Raw genomic sequence first — 21,904 nt, forward strand, 5'->3', positions numbered from 1 at the left:
GGGCCAAAATGCTGCTGCATATGCAGGGGAAGCGGATCCCGGATCCGTAAGCAATGTCTAAGCAAATATATGAGTGCCTTTATGGTTATGTTCGTGTGTGTGTGTGTGTTTGTGTGGGGGGATTAGACAGACTTAAATGAATTTATGGCATGTGCTAATCTAAGAGGGCTTTCAACCGTTCCCATAATTACAGGGCTGAACCCTTTCACATTGTTCGCCTTTGTCCCGACTCTGATGTCACACCATAGGAATCTGTTGACTAAGGAAACATATATGTATGTACATATATACGTTATGAGTACCGCTCACCCGACAGTTAACTATATTACTATATGACTAATTGTTAGGAAATGCAAAATCAAGCGAACATCATTCATCAAAGTTCTGCTCTCCATCAACTAAAAGTTAAAACAAAAAATAAAAAAATATTGCACAAATAATTTCCCTGTTGCTGTGATTGATGTGAGGAAATTTCTCTCCTCGTTTTGTTTGCAAACTCATTCCATCGATGCTGCTGAACAAATCGCATTGAAGAATGCAACTTGGAAATGATTCAATTGTATAATTTTGTTTTTTCGAATACAAATTATATTCGTTATCATATCTCTCTCTCTCTCGCTCACGCTCTTGTCCATCAACAGATGATTTGCATTGTTCCACAGTCCATGACGTAAATCGCTGCACACCCACATCGCAGCCATCATATTCCATACCTGAGCGCAGTCCAGAATTAATCAAACCGTTCGCTAATAAATCCATTTCTTAGCCAGATGCGCAAGGCCAGAAATTGCAAGGCAAATGGATAGAACATTTTTCATGCTGCATCATCATCTACAGATGATAGTTGTTGAAAAACAAATTTCTGAGATGATTATGGATTATTCGGGAACTACAAATTAAAAGTAATAGTTTGGCTTTAGGTTTTACAAGTTCTGGCCATTAAGTTTTTATACAATCTTCAGCTTAGTTTTATTGCTTAGTTGTTTTTGCAACTGATTGCAGTTCCCAGTCAGAGTAGTTGGATTTCCAAAGGGCATTAATTCTCATTGTTTTAATCACATTTCGATCGTTAGCCAAATGTACAGCACACTCCATGGCACCATGGCAGATACCACCCAATCAGGGAAGTGGCAAACCCCCAGTGTTTGCGCAATACACCCAATATTTGATCTAACGAGCATCGTAAATGTTTACGCAACCAATTTGAGCCATTCGACGCTCCACGAAACGCGCGGGGCAGATACATACAAAGTTCGGCGAGTCGCATAAACAAAAGTCCCCCAAAATACAAAATTGTTTAGCTGTGTAATTAGTGCACGCGATGGGTGGGTGGATGTGCAGGGCTTACACGCAGTGGGCGGGCACTCAGCCTTGTTGCATTGATGATTTGGCGAAATTTCAGTTTGCAACAATCTGCGGTGCTCGGTTGGGCTTTGGTGTGTGTGGGGCCGGGGCCTGATGCAGTTATACGGAGAGTGCTTCTTACCAGCCCTCCAGCCTCTGCTACTTTCAAATAAACCCCGGCACACACGCACACACGCATGCACGCATTTGTGGCATTGTCAAACTATTTGGAGGATTGGGGCAGGCAGGGCATGCAGGGCATGCGGCACAGGAAGTTGATTATGCCTTGTTTTGGCACTTAATATGATGAAATATGCAGAATGCCATTAGAGCAGGCAACGGATTGGCAACGGTGGGTAGCAGCATACGATTGGCAGCACTCCACCCCAGCCAGCCAGCCAGCCAGCCACACGCCGAGTGCCTGCAGTGAATTATGCAACCAGATGCCCGACCCTTCCCCTTAGCTTGCAGCTATGTATTTCTGCTGTAAAAATTTCGCTCATCGCCCATTTTTTTTTTGTTTTCTTTAAAGAAACATTTCAAATGTAAATTGCTTTTCTGCACATGCCACAAATTCGATTGCTGCATACTTTCGGGGCGCAGCTGGAAAATGATTTTCCCACAGATGCAATTTCAATGGAAAATATTTTGTTTTATTGTAAATGAAGCAAACAAATAACATGGAAAAAATACTTGATTGTACATATTTAAGTAGCTGATTTTTTGTATTTATTTATCAATGGGCCAGAAAACCTGAAGAACTTCAAATGGCATTCCATTTACATATTTAGGCAATCATTTTGTTAATAGAAATAATTTTCGCAATGTTTTTAATACAGAAAGAATTATCATGCCAAAGTGGTTTAATCAAGGCGGCGTTCGCCGTCAACCATTTTCGCACATAATCAAATGGATGCAGCCAATTTGCGAGTGGAGCGGATACCACTATCCGCGTTCTCGCTCTCTCCCTACCTTTGCCGCTCTCTCGTGCTCTCCCTCACATGGCGGCAAAGGCAATTAGCATGCAAAACAAGTCAAAGCCATGAATGCACATCTTACACACACACACACACACACACACACAGCGCGCCAGTGAATACGAGTGTGTGTAGGTACGAGTACATTTATGGGAAAACGCATAAATATTACCCAAAATGCACACACACACACACACACACATACTTATGTAGCCCTATGGAGTGTTTGTCTATTTGCGAGCAGTGCGTTTCATTACTGACACTACAGTAATGTGAAATAGAACCGAGCGTACAATTTATAAACAATTTTTAAGTGCGGCAGCAATTCCATCACTTAAATCTCTCCTACTTATAGCCTGTATAGGTGTACACATATATTCCTTTGATTCTGCTGCTGCTATTTGAACAGTTTTACACTTTCGTAACGCACCTTACTGCACACTGCATTTGTTTGCATATTTGGCGCTGCGCTTCTCATTTAGAGACAATGCCAACAACTACAACAACGACAAACAGTGGCAGCTGCAATATACGCCGTGGCGCCACCACCAACCGCCCAAAATGCATGCTACATTATGCGGCATGTGCACTAAACAAGTCATGAATTTCAAACAGACACACACTAAGGGGCGCTGGCACCAATCCTTGCCCCAAAACGCCAATAGCCATGCCGCCTCTTGTCGTGCCCCCAAGCAGCAGCTTGGTGCACGCTGCTTACTTGGTGCATTCTTTGCATGCGTAATAAATGCGAAGGGGGACAAAATGAAGCCACAAAACACCGCGGTGCACCGTGGCAGAGGGAAGCCAAATGGAGGCACTTCCTACATTTAGGTGGGCGGCGCTCTCGCTCTCTGGCTTTTGGCATCAGCAGAAGAGACCGCGAAAATTGTTCGCCGAACACGGTTGGCACTTCCGCTTTTCCGCTTTTCATTTGCATCATGTTTAATACATCTGCGCAAATGCAAATGGCTGCCTGTGGGTTGCATACATAGATCTGTGTGCCCCAATAAGTATGCTAAGCATGTCCTCCATCTCTGGCACCTCTGCAGGGGCTCTGCCGGGGCTCTAGCCAGTGCACTGGCTACACCAACACACAGCCAGACATCGCCAGACATCCATCAATTTCACATTGATTTGACAAACGTCTCGGCATTTCCCAACAACTCGCAGAACTCTGATTGACTCCAAAGTGGCAAACGAATTGTGGCAGGGCACACGGCACGGCACTGCGTGGCTTAACCTTTTGTCACAATCGGAGCTATTTTGTGGGGAAGCTGCCATAAAGAAAACTGCTTCGTTTAATTTGAAAATTTCACATTTTCTAGCACATGTTAAGCCATAACATGAGGCTGGATTTTCTCTTATAAAAAACATAAAGAATTAAAGCCAGAGCGTTGCTGCATATATCCGTATATCCGTACAGAAGGCATCTTTGAAGCTTCATTTTCCTGTGCCTTTTGCTTTTTCTATAATAAATAAATCTAATTGATTTTATATGTTTCTTATGCCATCGTTTTGGCCTCCAACTACGAGTGTTTGTTGGGGTAAAATCTTGTCTGCGGATGTGGATATACTGGTGCATTTTGCATGCTTTAACTTTCTTTTCGCTGCTACAATATACTCGTGTACACTGTACAGATTTGCTTGTGTTTGGCTCCCCACTTTGGTGCTCAAGTTGATTGCTTGTCGGGAGCTTGTCGGAGCCCTATCTGAATTTCCATATGCGTGACAAACTATAAAAGTTTCGCTCACCGCGCGACACAAAGGTGTACGCGGAGCGGGTGCAAATGTGAGAGGGGTTGAAGGGCATGGAAAAAAGAAAATGAAAATGAAAATAAACTGAGCAACTTCTAATTGCGTGGCTGCCACACCTACCACCCGAAAGTATATATGGTACATGGTACTGAGTGCGAGTATATATGACACATAATGTGGGCAAAGCAGGCAAGCGTGGCTGCCTCTGCCTCTGTATATGTGTGTGTGTGTGTTGTGGATGCAACGAACCGGCACACACACACATACACACATACACACAGTGAGAGAGAGCGCCACACTCGCGGGTGTACTGAGGCGGGAGCCCAGACAGCGCGTATTTAGTTTAACCGTTTCACATGCAGCGACATGCGACATGCGACACTGACACTACAAGTGTTAATGCCAGCCACGCCCAGTCGCCCACACACCCACACACCCACATACAGCAAGCCAGTGCAGTGGCTGTGGCTGTGGCACGGGCATATCAAGTTTTTCAGCTGCCGTTTTTGCATGCTGCAAATAAAATTTTGCTTAAACATTTGCAAAGCCAAACTAACTAGAACTAGAACTACCCATCCCGTATGCCCAAGCCCCTCTGCACATATCTCGCATGGCCCCACCCAAAGGCTCCCCACCCCCCACATACGTACTTGAAGATCTTCTTGCCGCCGGCATGGCCGCTGCTACAGAAAATAAAAATAAAAAAAACTTTTTAATCAAATTTTTCAATTTAGTTTCGTGCATCGTTAATTAAAAACTGTACCAAGCAACCCAAGCCCCCGCCTCCGCCCCCGCCCCAGCCACGCCATGCCACTCCAGGCTTCACCCTTCTTCAGCCTTTGCGCCCTGCCAGCATATTAGTTTGTTAGTTTGACATTTTGCCGCCGCTTGTCAGCTGTTAGTTTGCCTTTAATTTAATTTACTTTTGCAGTTTAAATGTTACGCATACGCAACGCTGGCTCCCCCTACACATTACGCATACGCCCGGGGTCCGCCGTTGCGCCTCCCCTGCCAATCAGTTCCAGCCACATGTGGCACTCAAATGTGGCGCGTACCATTTTTACCCCCAAACTAGAACTCGATTTGTGACGCAGCCAGCAAAAAATGTTTGTGGCCTGTTTGTGGTTTTATATAATTAGCTGTACATTTTCGGCAATTAAACTTTTACAGGTTCTGGGCAGGTTCTTAACGGGAGAACGTCCTTGAGTTCACACTTTCGAATATTTAGCTGCTCTAAGTGAAAGATGTGAAGTTTTACGAGGGTTTTAACGAGACGTTTTAGACCATAACTAAGCCATTCATCAATAACTAATTCCACTGGATGTGCTGGATAATCCGTTCTATCAGCAGCAACTTGAAGCATCAAAGGCAGCAATTAACCCTAGCATTACCGTGTCGTGCCAGACCACGTTTAAAGCCATGTAATCCCATGGATTAATTAACCATAAAGGGGATCGTTCGCCTATGCGTTGGGCAAGGGAAACAGAAAAATTGGAGAAGAGCATAAAAGGTGCAGCATATGGCCGGGACAGGCGCATTGGCGTGTGAACAAAAGTAATTTGATGCTAATTAAAAGCTGTTCACAGCAAACAGCTCAACGTCAGAAGTGCTTTGGAGATTAGAGACTCCGGGGAATTGCCCGAATTTTGGTGCACTAACGAGCCCCACTTAATTGTGCAACACTTGACTGCGCTAAGCTGATACTCGTATTTGTAATAATTATTTCAGCATGTGGAGCAGACTGTGGGGAAGGACACATAAGCCAATTATCCAGATGGGAGCAGCACCAAGGGCCGCGGCCACACCTCAAAGCCGGCCACAGTGACTGCAAATTAAGTTAACCAACCGACAGTTGCAACAGCAGCGATGAAGCAGGGCCCTCGACAGCAGTCAAGTTTTGCAAACAGACAGCCACAGACAGACAGACATAGAGACAGACAGACAGAGAGAGAGACAGACACATGGAAGACCCTGCCACAGCTGATGTCGCTGTTATTTTTGGGGAGTGGCGTGTTCTGGGGCGTCTGGGCGCCATAAAATCCGCCGCTGGCCAAGTCATAAAAAGCAAGTCAAGAGAGAAGACACGACAAGACAATTGGCAATGAAACAAATTACAATGCGAACAATGCACTTCTTTCCACGGATTGTTTCTGGCTGCACGGTGCGACGCGTAAATGGAAATGAAAATGAAAATGCTGAAACTTTTCTTGTTCAGGTTGTTGTTCTTGTTTATTGTTACACTCAGAATGATGGCCCTCACTCTGATGTCACCGTTTTTACGGGAATTATTCGTAGTTGTATGCTTTAAATTGCTTTGTTTTCGTCATCAATGTTTTTTGTATTCTTTCGCCACTAACTTCTAGCACACATTTCTTCTGATTGATGATTCGATGATGGCCTGTAGCCCATGTAAGCAATTGGAATGCCCGATTTCCATGCAGCAGGAACTAATTTTTCCACTTGTACGTGCTCGCATTTGCCCCTGGAAAACAAAGGCAAGCAGCCCCCGACACGATATTAACAAAGACAAAAGTAGTTTTGTTGTGTGTCATCGCAGGAGTGGAGGACCCAAAGAGGAAAGTTTATTTTTTATTACAATGTTCTGTTGGGCGGGGGCGGGGGTGTGCGTTGTATGACGAAGGCGTGTCGGAACGAGTCATAAGCCATAAGCAGCAGTTAAAATATGCAAAGTACAGCGACGGCAACAATGGGGGCGAACAACACTATTTAATGAAAATGCACAAGAAACAAAACTTGCAAAGGATCAGAGGCGTAGCAGCCAGAGAGGCAGCCAGGGAGGCAGGCAGGCAGGCGCTGGCAAGGACCAAAATAACTTGAGAAAGTGTTGCATACTTTTTAGGTGGCCAAGCGACCATTGTGATGCCTGCCTCAGACTGCTGCCCCTGCCCCCGCTACAACACAACGACGCTATTTATTTAAGCTGCAGCCCTGCGTACAACTTTTCCGGGGCTTTTCTATTTTCTTTACGCTTTCGGGATTGCCCAAAATATTTGCACAGCTCCTCGTACAAAACAGCAAGGAGCCGGCGAGCCAGCGAGCAATTGCAGCCGCAGCCACAGCCATTTGATGAAGTTGTTTATTGTGTTTCGCTCATTTTGATACCCTACGTGGGATCAGTGTGGATCCACTGGCTTTGGCAAGATGTTTGTAGCGTCATTTTATTTATTAACTGGCACTTCAACTGGGCACCGAGCCCATTTGTATGGGTCTTCGAGCTCCTTGCACTTTGAGCCGCTTACCTTTTGTTCCTTTGATTCCGTTCCTTCCTGGACATTCCCTGCTTGCAAAGCTGTGTAAATTAAGTCCGGGTAAGGCATACTTCGTTCGTGGCTCTTTTGTTGGTTGATTCTACTGCAGTCCTTTTTTTTTTTTTGGTAGAAAACTTTTGATGCCGCTTTGGGTTTTTCTCGGTGTTAAGTTGCGTATGGACCAAATGAATTTAGAAGTCTTATTTAACAAGTTTCTGGTGGTAGCTGGGTGCCCAGCAAGGCAGAGTGAGAGTGAGAGGTGGGTTTGCCGTCTTTATCGACAGCTTGGCAAGCGAAAGTTGCATGCAGCAAGCGGCATGCAGCTGGCTTCTTCTTGTTTTTGTTGGCTGTTTTTGTGCGATGTTATGCCGTTTTATACGAAAACTTCTAGCCAAGTAGTTGAAAATTTGCTGGTATTATAAGTCGTCTTGGACCAAGTCAATCTCCATGTCCATCTAGCCCCAGTTGGGGCATAATATATGCATTGTTTGCCTGATACTTGGAACGAGTCTCAAGTCTTCAAGTGTTTGATGAGCCATTTTGTTCAGTTCATTTGCTTAAGTGTCGCTTAAGGGGGGATCTCTTTAAGTAACTGAGCATCTAAAAAATATTCTCGTATCATTGACAGCTGCTCTACCAACAATACTTCTCCCCCAGGGTATATACCTAGTTCTAGGTCTAAGCTTGGCTGTAAAACATTGCGAACTTCTCCAGACGAGCTGTCACATTCATTGGACCGCAAAATACGAGAGTGGCGCACAATGAAAACCCATTAAAGTGCGAATGTTGCGGATGTTGTACATTACACAAAAGCATAAATACGAGTACTATATACTCCCGGCCCGTATATATAATTTATATAGCTGTATAGCTAGTCCCTGTCCGCTGACTAATTAAAACAAGTCACGTACATTTGAAATTAAAAGCGAACAACATTTCAGTGACCACGAAAATGATTGTGAGAGTGTGTGGCAGTGGCACGAGTGGCACCAAGCCGCGCCTCGGTTCAATTTCATTTCACGCAGCTGTGCCTCAATCGCCAATCAAAGTGGAATCACATAGAAAATTGTAATTAAATGGAAAGAGCAGCAGCAGCAGCAGCAGTGCGAAATTATTAGTTGTCTATGAAGGATAATAATGAAGATGATGCCAATTGACACCCAAGAGGGGCGGCCAGAACTCATTTAGCTTGGGGGGGGGGGATCACCGCATCCTGATGAGGTGCGCATCCCCTGGGGCTGGCACTGGAGCGGAGCCATGCATGATGTAATTACATCTTAGTTACGGATTTAAATTCCATTCAGTGTCCAATGACCATTAATGAGTTGTGCAAAGTAACTGCCAAAAGTCAGGCCCTGTGTGTCCGTGTCTGCTGTTTGGTTTGGGGCTTGGCTTGGGGTTTGGCAACCACAGAATGCCACAGTTTTGGGCAGGAAACCGCACCAACACGTGCTTCCACAGCAACAAATGGCAACAGTCTGTGGGCCAGTCCGGCTCCCGTGGCCCCGGTCCTCTGTTTGCTGGCTAACCGAGCAGCTTTGTCCGTTTCGATTTGGTTAATTGCGCACTATGCCTCAGCAGAATCATTCAAGAATGTGGCCTTAAACTGAATTGGGCTGCTCGATGCTGAATATTCCAATCAAATCAGACCGGACTTGGCCTGGCTGGCTGCTGATGTAATTTGAAATTACAGAACGTTGCAAATAAGTTGGAACTTGACTGTGACTGGGCAGCAATTATAATTACAAGCCCTTTGATTTCTTTGCAGATTATTTCCATTTAATGCTGGGGCTAACTTCGCAGGCGGCAGCTTGAAATGGATTCATATCAAGGGATATCGTGGCTCTTGCATCCGTAATCCCACAGTCACAAACAGATAGTTTATCTAAGCTGAATATACTTTAATAAATCTTCAGACAGCAGCTTCTGTGGCACACACATTTTGATTTGATTTTTATTGAGCGAACTCGAAACTTCTTGTGGCGATTCATTGGATTGGAAGCACTTGCTGCGGCAGACATATTGTGGAGGGGGGGAACTCTGCCACTAGCCTTACGCTCGTATTCATAATGCCGCCAAAAGTTGAACTCAATTAGAAAATTTGATTTTCCTCTGACTTTCAAACTCTAACTGAAACTCTTTGCTTTCATCTTTAGCTTTGTTTGATATTTATTTTGTGCGACTCTCTGCTGGCGGTGAGTGTGGCAAACAAACAAAGGCTGTGGCAACTATCATTTATTCATTCAATGAATTCTGTGCTTCAATTAAAAAGCCATTAGAATGGCATCAGGGCACAGAGACACACAAGACAGACAGACACAGGAAAACAGTTCGAGGACGAGGACACACTCAAAGGAGGTCTCAAAGTCATACCGTTGTCCTGGGAAACGCAGAAAAGGACAAGCCAGACGGTAAACATGGAGCCCACCTATCCATATACAGACCGAACCCACAATCAATATTGTTATCCTTTGGCTGTCAAAGGCAGGCGGGCAGGCAGGCAGGCGGGCAGCATTTGCATGCAAGGACATTGTACTTGGCTTTTGTTTTGGCCCTGTTCTGGCTTGCCTTTGACCTGCAACCTCCACGCCCAGCAGGACCCTCTCTAATTTATATTTAATGCTAAAAGGCACAGCAAAGGACAGCAACTGACTGACTGACTGACTGTCTGTGTCTGTGCCTGCGCCCCTCGTAGCTGCCAGACGAGTGACTTTGATTTTGTTATTTATATATAATTTATCTAAAGGACAAACTGGAAATCAGAGAGAGAGAGAGATTGAAAAATTTAATTTCATAACTTGAATCTGTATCGAGTTACGTAAATCGCATTTGAAGAGCAGCCCAGGCCAGGCTAAGCCGCTGGAATGACAGCATTACACATCATTTGCTTTAATTAGATTATGGTTTGGATGGTGGTCTTGGGGGCTTAGAGCCAATTGTGGGGATTAGCCATGCGAACTGCAAGGTTCTGTTTGGCCAGCCAAAGTTCAAGTGACAATCGAACGATTGAGTGCCTGTCCCTATATAATATTATATAATTAATTGCAAAATTCGATTAGGATTCGGTGCATAGTTCTATATTTATATTTATATTTATATTTAATCGAATGAGTTTCATTTAAAGCAATTGATTGGATAATTGAAGGTCGCTAAATAAATAAACCATAAGCCAATTATACGCCTGGGGTCTGGTTGCCCTTTTCTGCTTTTTGTGTTACCCTTTGGAGTGCTTCGAACCTTCGGCCAGGCTAAAGCTGATTGCCCGCACTGCTCAACTATTATTCATGGAGGTCATGGAGTCGTTCCCATGCACGTGGACACGTGGCCTCAATGTCAATAACACATTTAATAGGCAAACCATTTTAGCCCTGGCAGGGGCGGGGGCGGGGGCTGGGGCAGTACGGATATAGAACACGCAAGAAACTTGTGGTTGAAAAAATATGTGCCTATTTATTGGGTATTTTTCACATCGAGCGCACATAATTCGCTGCTCTTTAATGGCATTAAATCATCATTCAAATTGCACATACGCCATGTATGTCTCTCCGTCTCTCCGTCTGTCTGTCTGTCTGTCTGTCTGTCTGTCGGTCTGTCTGGGTGACCATCTGCCATTGGCCTGCGTGTGTCTGTTGCATGGGTATCGGCAGCTTGCCACTTGTTGGATGGCTGCCATTTGCCCCTGATTGATGGCCGCATTTCATTTGCAAATTTGCAAACATTTTCCATTGCTGCAAATGTGCATATTTATGAGTGCTCGGAGGGGGGGAGGGGAGGGGTTTGGACAATAATCCATGGCCCGGCAATATGCCAAAAATCATTTGGCCCCACAAAATCCAAACGGCTGGCATCAGCATCTGCGATGGCCCCACAATTTCCATGCTCATCAAAGTCAGCTCCTCCTGAGGCCAGCCACCACCATGTAAGCAGCTCAAAATCCACTCTGTTTGGCTCTGCAATTATTTATATGAATATCAGATCCAATTGCTGACTAAGCAATTTCCAAATGAATATACGTCAGCATTCGAATATTGATAAATGAGTGAATAAATGAAGGAATGTCAAATGGAAGTGCTTCGAGGGCTTCGAGGGCTTCGAGTGCTTATGCATTTCCCGAACGGCATTCAATGCCCGGAAATCTGCGGATTATAATTCCATAATAAAAGAGTTTGTGTTCGATCCATTGAATATGATTTGACTGTGCCTCATGCTGATTTCCGTAGATACTTTTTGCTACTTGCCACATTCTGAATTGCTGCACGCTGAAAAGTCTTTAAATCAATATTCAAATTCATTGAAAATATCTGCATCTAATTGTTGATTAATTGTACCAAAGATTAGCTTCTGCACTGCTCCTAATTAGCATTTGCAACAATTCAAATTAACGCAATAAGAGTATTATGTATTTGGGCTAATTAAATTTGTAGAGAAATGCTTTCAAAATAAATTCTGCTCATTTATTTACCCACTTGTGCAACCAAATTAAATTGGAAAAACTAATTTCCCCCTTGGCCCAAAGCATGGACAAACTCTGGAGAGAGAACTTTCAAATTCCAGACAAGCCCCCCCCCTTGAACATAACCAGAACCAGAAACAGAAACAGAACCAGAGCCAGCAACAGAAAGTTTCTTATTAATTAAGTAAATGGCGTTAAGTAAATATAATATGTACTTGTTTAAAATTATATCTGGGGCTATAGCCAGCATGGAGCGGAGTCATGTGCGCCAAAGAGTAGACGCAAAGAACTTTGGGGGATAAAAAAAAACTTTCCTTGGGGCGGGGTGGGGTGGGGTGGGTGGTTGTGCCATGTTTATGTCCATTCATTATGCAAAAAGCCAGCCACTGGAGCGGAGATACTCAAAGTAGAAGAGTGCGGGCGGGGTACATGGTTATGAGGACCATAAAGTAAAGTAAAGTAAAGTAAAGCACACGCCACTTTATTCTCGGCCATTCTCTTGCCTTAGTAGTTCTAGTATTACCCCACAGGTCTAGGTCTGGCCAGGCGGCAGGCGGCACGAGTCAGTCGGTAGGCGGCCTGTGGCTGCTTCATTACCCTAATGAACTTGAAAAAAAGTATCGGGTGTACACAAAGTCAAAGTGTGTCGGGCAACAGCAACAACAACTCGGAGACAATCACCAGGTGACCAGCAGCCAGCAGCCTTACCTTTATTTCACCTCCCTTTTGCCCCTTCTCTCTCTCGCTCTCTCTCTCTCTCTCTCTGGCATTCTCTGGCAGATTTGCCAGTAATGAGGTCATAGTCACGAGTGTTGACTTTAATTAGTGAGTTTTCAGGCGCTCATTCGCATGCTGCCCCTCCCCCCCACTACGACAGTGAAATGGCAACCAAATGAGCTTTTCCCGGGCCATGCCATGTGATGCCATGTTTTTTCCGACCCACAAATTATCCGTTAATTACGGACAATGGCTGAAGTTTTGAGCCTGGCCAGGTTCCGGGCATCAATATGATTCGCTGGGAAATACGAGCACTTTCCCAATTTCCCATTAGCCCGGCTACCATAGCAGATTTTTCTCTTAAAGCGGAAATGCTTCAAGGGGTTTGGGATATCTTTTTAATTTTAAATACATATATGTGCAGTATGCCGAGCCAATATACTCTATGGAATTACAGAGTACCAATTATTAAAATAAAAATTCAACGAAATAATTAAATGAATAAAAAGATTCGCTCGTCGCTTGTGGTTATTTTTTCAATTTTCTTCAACGGCGATTAGATTACAAAAAAGAAAAAAAAACCAAATGATAATTTAAACTGAGACGTTGCCAAGATCTTAAGCGACTTACTTCTGGATTATTGGACCCAGCCAGCCAGCCAGCCAGCCAGACTTGGCATTTGGCCAGAGAATCAAACATTTCCTCTTTTGTGGCGTGGTGTGTGTGCTTTAAGATGTTGGAAGCAATAAAGAGAATGTTGGAAAATGCTTATTTGAATGCAAAGAAAAGGCCACGAGCAGGCAGCAGGAACTGGGAGTATCAGGGAGAAGGACATGGGGATCGGGCCAAGTAGATACCAATAAACCGGCAACGACATTTGTTGATTTTATTGACATGTTTCGCTGGCTTCTCTCTCTCTCTCCGAGTCATAGAACCTCTATCTCTCTGTGCGCCTGTGACTGGCAGTCAAATTTCCTCCTTGGCATGTCCTTTTCTTTTTTTTTTTTTTGCTGGTTTTCCTGCCCGAAGGCTTTTTCAAGCGATATATGCGTTGTCTGCGCCGCTTCGATGGTCTGTGCGTGTCCTTAAAATGCGCCATAAAATTGATAAAATCAGTTGATTGTAAAAATTGATAAATTGAAATTGATTGAGGCAGAGACACACATTCGGCAGGGGGGCGTGTGGAGGGGGCCCCACACTTTGCATACGCAATGGCCATTCGAACAGGAGCAACTCGGAGACAGTTGGCGGCGCCACTCTTGAGCCCACAAACAACATTAGCGGTCCCAAAAGCAGTTGGCAATTGCTGGCAAATGGAGAAAAAAATAACAGCAACGAAAGACGGAAGACGGAAGCCAGTCAGCATTTAATTAACCATCCAGCGATGCGGGAACCTCATGCTGGGAGTCTTTTTTTTTTTTAAATGGATCCCTAGAAAATAGGCACAGGCAATGGGACTAGAAAAGCCAAAGAAAATTCACGCCATTAAATTTCATTGAACCAAATTCAATTTAATCCATAAAAGCCTCTAAAATTGATTTCTTGAAAATATTATCCAATATCTTGCGATTGTTGCCAAGTCAAAAATTGCAATTAAAATGATTTCATGATTTGCCTATCCTGGAGCTTAAGCATACATGTTGTGCCAGATACATTTGGTTTGAAATTAATTTCAAAGTGTGTTGCATCGCATAGCAGATAGACCAGAGCAGACTTTGGGTGTTTTTTTTTTCATTGTGGAATATCTGTGAATTATCTGTGAATTATCTGTGGGTATTTGTGAATAATTGATTGCATTTGTGCATTTCAGAGATTGAATATTTAAGGGGCAGTTGCTTGTCTGCTTGGCTCTGCTTTAAAGTAACATTGGGCGGGCAGTTGAATCCCTCTTAAGGTTCCTCCATTTCCTGCTATAATTAACCACATTTAAGCATCTCTGAAGTGTTCATTTAAACAGCGCCTTTAAGCACTCACCTGTGCGGATGGCTGTTTATTGCCGTTCTCTGGCGCTTTTAATGTGGAATGAAATTACTTTTTATTGACGCCAGGCAAACACGATTGACATGCACTTACACGCTCGTTGAGTGTCATTTTGCCACTTGCGGTGCCATTGCCCGCATCCGCATCCGTATATGTACGTATACGTATCAGCATTTTCCACTGGCATGTATGGGTTTCTGTGTGTGTGTGTGTGTGTGCTGATATATTGGAAATTGATATGTACGCGTTTTAAGCCCATTTATTTCACATTCTAGAATGCAATTTCCCTACAAATTCCCAAAGTTTTTGTTTTCTTTTTTTTTTTATTTATAATTTATTTGTACACACAATTGTAAGTCATCTTCATTTAATAGTTTAATTTCATACATTTTTGACTTTAGAAAGTGCAAAAAATGCTTTCTGGAACAGCTTTGCGATACATCGCCGAACCCCCCAACCCCATCGAGCTATATCAAAAATTGCCACCGATAATCGGTGACAGTTAACAAGTCAATCGACTCACATCGGACACGCAACGCAACGCTCGTTCAGCCCCATTAAAAATATATTACTTTGCGAGCATATATGAGTATGTATGTGTATGTGTATGTGTATGTGTATGTATGTATGCTCATGCTCATGTGTGAGACATTATCTTAATGCTCATTAAGAGCGCTTTTATATTAAAGCAATACTTAATTGCAAGTATCGAGGCAATTGGTTTACCAGTCGCTCGGAGCAGGGATCTCTGGTTGGGTTCGGGTTGGGTCTGGTCTGGTTGTGCTGCTGGGCTCCTGGCAAAGTTTTTAATTACTAAAGTTTTGTGCAAAGTGAAAATGGCAATGGCAGGAGACACTTAAATATTTACTCGATTATTTGATAAATTTCCAAGCAGCCTTTCTGCTCATTAAAGCCGCCTCTTTGTTCGCTAAGCGATCGCGTTAATATGTCAAGTTTAGCTGCTAAGCTTCCACACCTAGTCATGTCCGTACTGTCTGGCTGGCTGCCTGGCTGCCTCTGTGCCTGCCCCTCGGTCTGCCTGTCTGCAGCCGTTTGGGGCACAAATGAGCAAAAGTTAACAAGAAGCTGTCTTATTACAGCTGCTGCTGCTGCTGCTTTTGCTGCTGCTTTTGCTGCTGCCTGTTCCTGATGTTAATGCCACTTTGCTGCCACTCGAGCTCGAGCTCGAGCCAGCCCCGCCTCGCCCCTTCTGATGGATGCTTCTTCTGCGGTCCTTTCTGGCACGCCTTCCGCCTTAAGCGTTGAGCATGTGGCAGCTGCAGCTGCTGCTGGATTTTTAAGTGCCTCTGCACCACACCACACCACACCCACACCGCATCCCATCTTGAGGCTGCCCGAGTCTGCTGCAATTATTACTTGCAACAAATGGCAGCAGCAGCAGAAGCAGCAGCACAGGATGGGAAACTTTCAAGCAGAAACAACACGCTTTAAGGGCAAGGCATTGTTGCTGCAGCGAACTCGTGATGAAGATGCTGGCCTCTAATACCATAAACATCGATAAAGTCCATTGTTATGGCCACAACGAGGCTCACCACACAAACCGTAGAGCCGTAGAACCGTAGAGCCGTAGAGCCGTAGCAACCGGCAAACGTTTGTCCGCCAGGCCCTTAACAATGACATTTCGAAGCGAAACAAACAACGTGGAGACGGCCAACAAAGCATGCATATACCCGTACCCGTAACCGTGCCCGTACCCGTTCTCATGCCTCACAAAAGCCGAGACCAGCATCCGGTTCCGCAATTGCAATTGCAACGGCAACGGCAAATGCAACAGAAGCTGACGCAAGCACAAATGTGCGAGTGCCCCATGCGCTCGGTAAACGATGCCTGGACACAATCAGGGGGGAACGTTTGAGCGAAGTGGGAGAGGTTTCAAGAGAGAAAGAGACGAAGGCAATAATGCCCCCAAGCTCCCATTGCATCCTGCATGGTTTATATACCTGAGAAATGCGGACTTCAGCCCTACCCCTACTGCCATCTACCTTCGGCAAAACAATACAGCTTCCCATTGCATATCGCACTTATCAAATGGCAAATGATAGGACACTTGCCAGCAAAAGATGTGTTATGGTGTGGAAAACAGACAGCCGCCATTGAGAGAGAGGGAGAGGGAGACTCGTGGAACAATAACAAAGTTTAGCATTGCATATCGCACCTATCAAATAACACAGAAAACACCCCGTGCTCTGTGCTGCATCATCAGCTCTTCGCTTGCATTTATGGAGCTCGTATTTCGATGCTGAACATTGTCCACAGTGGACAAGTTTCGTAGAACAAGCCCTCCCCGCCCCTTCAGCCATAATAATAGTAATAATAAGTAATAATAATAATAATTGTAATAACAGCAACAATAACTTATTACCCATTGCTTTTAGTAGCTTTTTATAAGTTTTACGACTTTTTAATAAAGTTGCAATGCATTTGCTTGTTGCACGCTGCAGACGTTGCAACTTCAGAGACACTCAAGACAAAGTTTCCTCCAGAGGCCCCTGAGGCCACCCCAGGTATCCCTGCTCAAGTTGTAATTTACGCCCCCAGACCCAGACCCATACCCAGACCCAGACCCACACTCAGACCCATACCCAGACCAGTGCTCAGCCTCCCCTGCAGCTCACCTCAGCTCTTCTCCTGCTTCTGATTCGACAAAGTGAGTTATGCAATGTCACGCATCCGCCATGTGGTCTCGGCTTTGTGTCTTGGCTCTGGCTCTAGCTCTGGCTGTGGCTGTGCGTTTTCCAGGCTTTAAACTGCAGCTCGCTGACAGCATAAGCCCCGCACCCAGGACCCGGAACCCGGCAACCGGCAACCGGCACTGGGCCTGAGAGTCGACTACAAAGACAAACAGCCAACAATGGCAGACAGAGGAGACAGTGAGGCATGCAACACAAACAACCAAAAACTATACAGACGAACACTTGAATTTCTGGTGGCAAGAATGCTAATTTGCCATACACATGCCACCAGCAGCAGCAGCAGCCACCACCACCAGCTGCCACTGATAGCAATCAGGAATGGAGTCAAGCGAGAGAGAGGGAGTGGGAGTGGGAGTGGCAGTGTGTGGCAAGCTGGCCAAAGTTTTCACTGTGGCAAGCGGCAGCAAGCAGCGGCATAATGCATTTAGCCATTTCTCCCGTTTTGGGTCCTACGTAACTTCTCATTCACTTTGCCACACACACACACACACACACGCACACATATTAAAATCTAACCACAAAATGTCAAACCGAAAACCAAAAGTTATGCATTCATGGGTGTATGGGTGCGTGTATGGGTGCGTGTGTGCGTGTGTGAGTGCAAATGCGGTTGACAGGTTGAGCTCAGAAGAATTGTTGCATAAACTTTAATGTTTATTGGTGGGGTTCGAGCACAACCTTGGACTATGCACAAGAAGCTGCTACAGCTGCTGCCCGTCCAATGGAATTATTGAAATGTTGACACTTCAGTTGAATCGGTTGAATCATTAATAGATGCTGCTCAATTTGTTGGAGCCACCATGCATTCAATTCAGCTGTCGGGGATGTGTGCACAAGTCGCACTGATTCCATATGAATTAATATCCTAGTACACACAATTATTACCCATTAAGAAATGGCCTGTACCGCTGTCACACCTGTCACTCACCCTCCCCCCCACCCATTTTGCACACCAAATTCCAGAGTAAACAATTTGCCGTCTCGCTCGATTAACACCGAATGCTGCTGCCCAGAGAGAGAGAGAGGAGGGACAGTGACGGGGACTGGAACTGGGACTGGCCTGTCGTCCTGCATGCATAATGCATTTGTCCAAAATTAATGCAATTTGTTGACACAACTAAATGAGGGGAAATGCTGATTACATGCCCCCTGCCCCAGTCGACGCAAAATTAATTAGGCAACACAAAAAAAAAGAAACCAAAACAAAATGGAGCTGAGACAACAACAGGCATGTGTGACAGTGATGAAGAGCAGAAAGAGCCAGCATGCATTATGCAATCCTAATTGAGGTCTTTGTTGCAAGTTTGTTGCTGCTGCTGCTGCTGCTGCTGCTGCTTGTGTGGCATAATTATAATTGGGTTTATTGTGTGCATGCTAGCCAATGATTAGCATTGAATTAATTTCCAAATTGAAAACCAATTAGCCGCGCACCTTTAGCGATGGTCCGTCCCCCCCCATACTTCGAGCCTGCTTCCACTTGAAGCTAGTCAACCTTCCGTGCCACAAAGCCTCATCGTCTGGCAGCAGCTGCAGCATAATTCCATTGCAATTCGATTACAATCTGTCGCCCTCGAATCTCTCAATCAAACCAGGCCAGGCCCGTGGCAATTACGCGTTGCAGCTTGCCAAATGAACTGGCGGCTCATTTGCATCTGATTTCGGCTGGAATAACGGCTTCTAAAGGGCCAGTTTTAGGGTAGGTTCAAGCAGTTTCATTGCTCAAAAAGCCAACTGATCTGCTGATTCGTTGCTCGGCTGTAGAACCCTTAACACTAACGAAGAGGCAATAGATTATGATATGGCAAATGCCGGAAAAATGCAGCTAAACATTTAAGCAGCTTCTGTTATTGTGAGTTGGAGCGATAGCGCCGAAGATTTACGAGCTGTGGGCCAGGGGCCAGAGGCCAATGGCCGTTCCAGAGACTTAAACATAAAATGCGTATCCGAGAGGCGTTTAAAAGAGTTTTACCCCAGCCAGGACAAAGTGCAAGCGCAGCGGCCCCAAAGCCAAGTATTTCTCATGGACAGGGGGGGATTTTGGTAACACAAACACAACAGACTGGACATAAAGCAGCACACACACACACACACATTTACTACTGGAAGGACAGAGGAGCGGAGCACAATGGATTGCATTTGAAATACACAGACGACGTGCCCAGATAAATTTTGCCCAGTCCCCCCGGTCGGCAGTCCCCACGCCCCAAAAGACGACGACGCTGCAAAAGTTGCAAGACAGTGGAGGCGAGTTCCTCCTGCTGCTCCCAGTACTACTTCCATGCTGACTTTGAAACTTATGCGCCAGCCGTTAAGCTCGGCTCAATGTGTTGTTTTGCCCCACCCCCCAGGCCAAAAGAAAAAGTCTCCAACGAGCTCTCCATTTTCTGTGTGTGTGTGTGTGTGCGTGCAAAAGCAGCTTAAGCATGCACATTCGCATAAGGAAACGGATGAAGAAGTTGCAGAATAAGTAAGCTGCAGCAGCTCATACGAATTTCATGTACGAGTATACTCGTAAGCAGGCTGCAGCCGGACATGGAGTCCTGGGGGTGGCGACTGCACAGATACCCTCTTTCCGCTTTGTACTCTTTTATATTATATTTAATTTGCCATTGCATGCAGCATCTTGAGATGCAATCAACTAAAGCCACAAAAGGTGTATAAGCAGCTCAATGATTGGCTGGAAAAGGCCCCGCCTTATGTGTGATAACTCCCAGCCCACTGAAATCAAACGTTCTTCTGCCAGTTAGGCCATTGCTCTCTCCGATTACTGGGTATAAATGCTCATAAATATTCCTCACCATAACGAAAAGAAACCTAACAAAAACAAAATGCAGAATGCAGAATTGCAGAAGAGATGAAGAGATTGCTCTCCTGTGCACATTTTGTTGTGGTGGCCAGCAATTTTCGAGTGTCGCCTGAAAATATTGCCAGGATTTTTGACTTGAAGGGGTGCACGATTACCTTGGACAAGTACTCTATCCCAAGTACTCAAACAGCAGCAGACATTATACAAATAAATACTTAATACTTAAGCACAGTACGAAAGGAGAGCTTACATTGGAAATACATAAATAAAAATGAATTTGTTTTTAATAATTCCTTTAGATATAGATCCGAAGTGTTCACATTCCATGCCAATACCAAATTAACTAATTCTTTTCTTTCATTTATTTAATGGAACAAAAATATATAGCATATAAATAACTGAACTGCTCGATAGAAAAAATTTCCATTTCATTAGCTCTGTAGGTCGGCCCAGTCGCAAGTACTCCTCCTCGCGAGCCGAGCTTAAGTGACCAAAACATTTTGATAACTTAATTAAACACTGATTTTCCGTTCACATTTTATGGACATTTTCACACTGCATGCACCCCTCGGACCCCCACAGACACGACCCCATTTCGCACGAATAGAAGGAAAGCAGAAAGAAAAAAAGAAAAAAAACTGTTGGAGAAAATGAAGTTCTATTCGATTTGTTTTATTGTCCATTGCTTTGGTTAGGTTTGGGTGGGGTGGGGTTTTTGGTGGAGGGTTTTTCTTTCGACTGGTCGTCTCTGGTTTGGATGGGTTGGCTGGTTGGCTGGTTGGCCGGTTGGCCGGTTGGCTCTGTGGTCAGCTGCCAACTGAGAGTATTAGTTATATATGCTGTGTCGGCTATTTTGGGACCACTGGCAGCGGCAACAAAGTTATTTTGTGAAACTGCCAATTGCCAGACTTACTTTTTGTTCATGCCAATGGTACCAGTGCCAGTGGCAGTGCCAGTGCCACTGGTGCCACATGCCACACGGCCATGTTCTAGTTCTATTTCGAGTCTCTCACTCTCCGCAGCGACTCTCCCCCCCGTTTGACAGACAGCCAGAGCTCTACAATATTAAGTTGAGGCTCCTTTTTTGTCCTCGCTGGCTTACCGCTCTCAGCTTATTTCGTTTCTTGTTTCAGGCTGCCAGTTATGAGGCAGAGGAAACCTTTTGGCCAGTGCCGCACTTTAATTAGAGCCTCAAGGTGTCAATGGCTATGGAGTAATCAGCTTAATAGCTCTCTCTCTCTCCCTGTGTGTGGGCATATTTCAGCGGAATAAAGTCATTAAAATGCAATTAAAAATCGTGCAAAATGTTGAACAACTTTCTCTGCCAGCAAGCGTTTGTGAATTTTCTTAGCTCAATTTAATTAATTTATTAGAGAGCAAAAGCAGCAGCCACAAAGCGAGGAGACTGACGATAAGCAGCAGGCTGGCTGGCTGGCTGTGGCATGTATATAAGTTCTTTCCAAGGTTCCTGTGGCTGTGAGGTACTAAACTTGTTAGACTTGGAGTAATGGGAACGCATTTGCTTAGCTAGACTATAAACAGGTTTAGTTTTTGGCTTGCCTTTCCGCATGTTCTAAGGGGTGAGAGAGTAAACAAATAGTCGCAGTTTATTGTTTAAATATTTATGGCTGGGGTGCAGATATCTTCGGGTAACTTGTATCTTTTCATTGCTCGGTTTAGAAGTGAATTAATGTATATGCAGTCCATTTAATCAATTAGTTTATGCAATGAAGTCCAAGGCGAAGTCCAAGTTTCATTCTGGAGTATCTTGTTCGAGTTTTCCTCTGGTATTTTCTCTTGCAAATAAATCCGTCCGAGTGTAGAGACTGAAGGCGTCTCCCTGCAACCCATCGAACCATCCGCTACCAAATTGAGTGCCAGAGAATGAA

This window comes from Drosophila obscura, unplaced genomic scaffold (genome assembly GCF_018151105.1).
Source record: "Drosophila obscura isolate BZ-5 IFL unplaced genomic scaffold, ASM1815110v1 contig_1, whole genome shotgun sequence".
NCBI lineage: Eukaryota > Metazoa > Arthropoda > Insecta > Diptera > Drosophilidae > Drosophila > Drosophila obscura.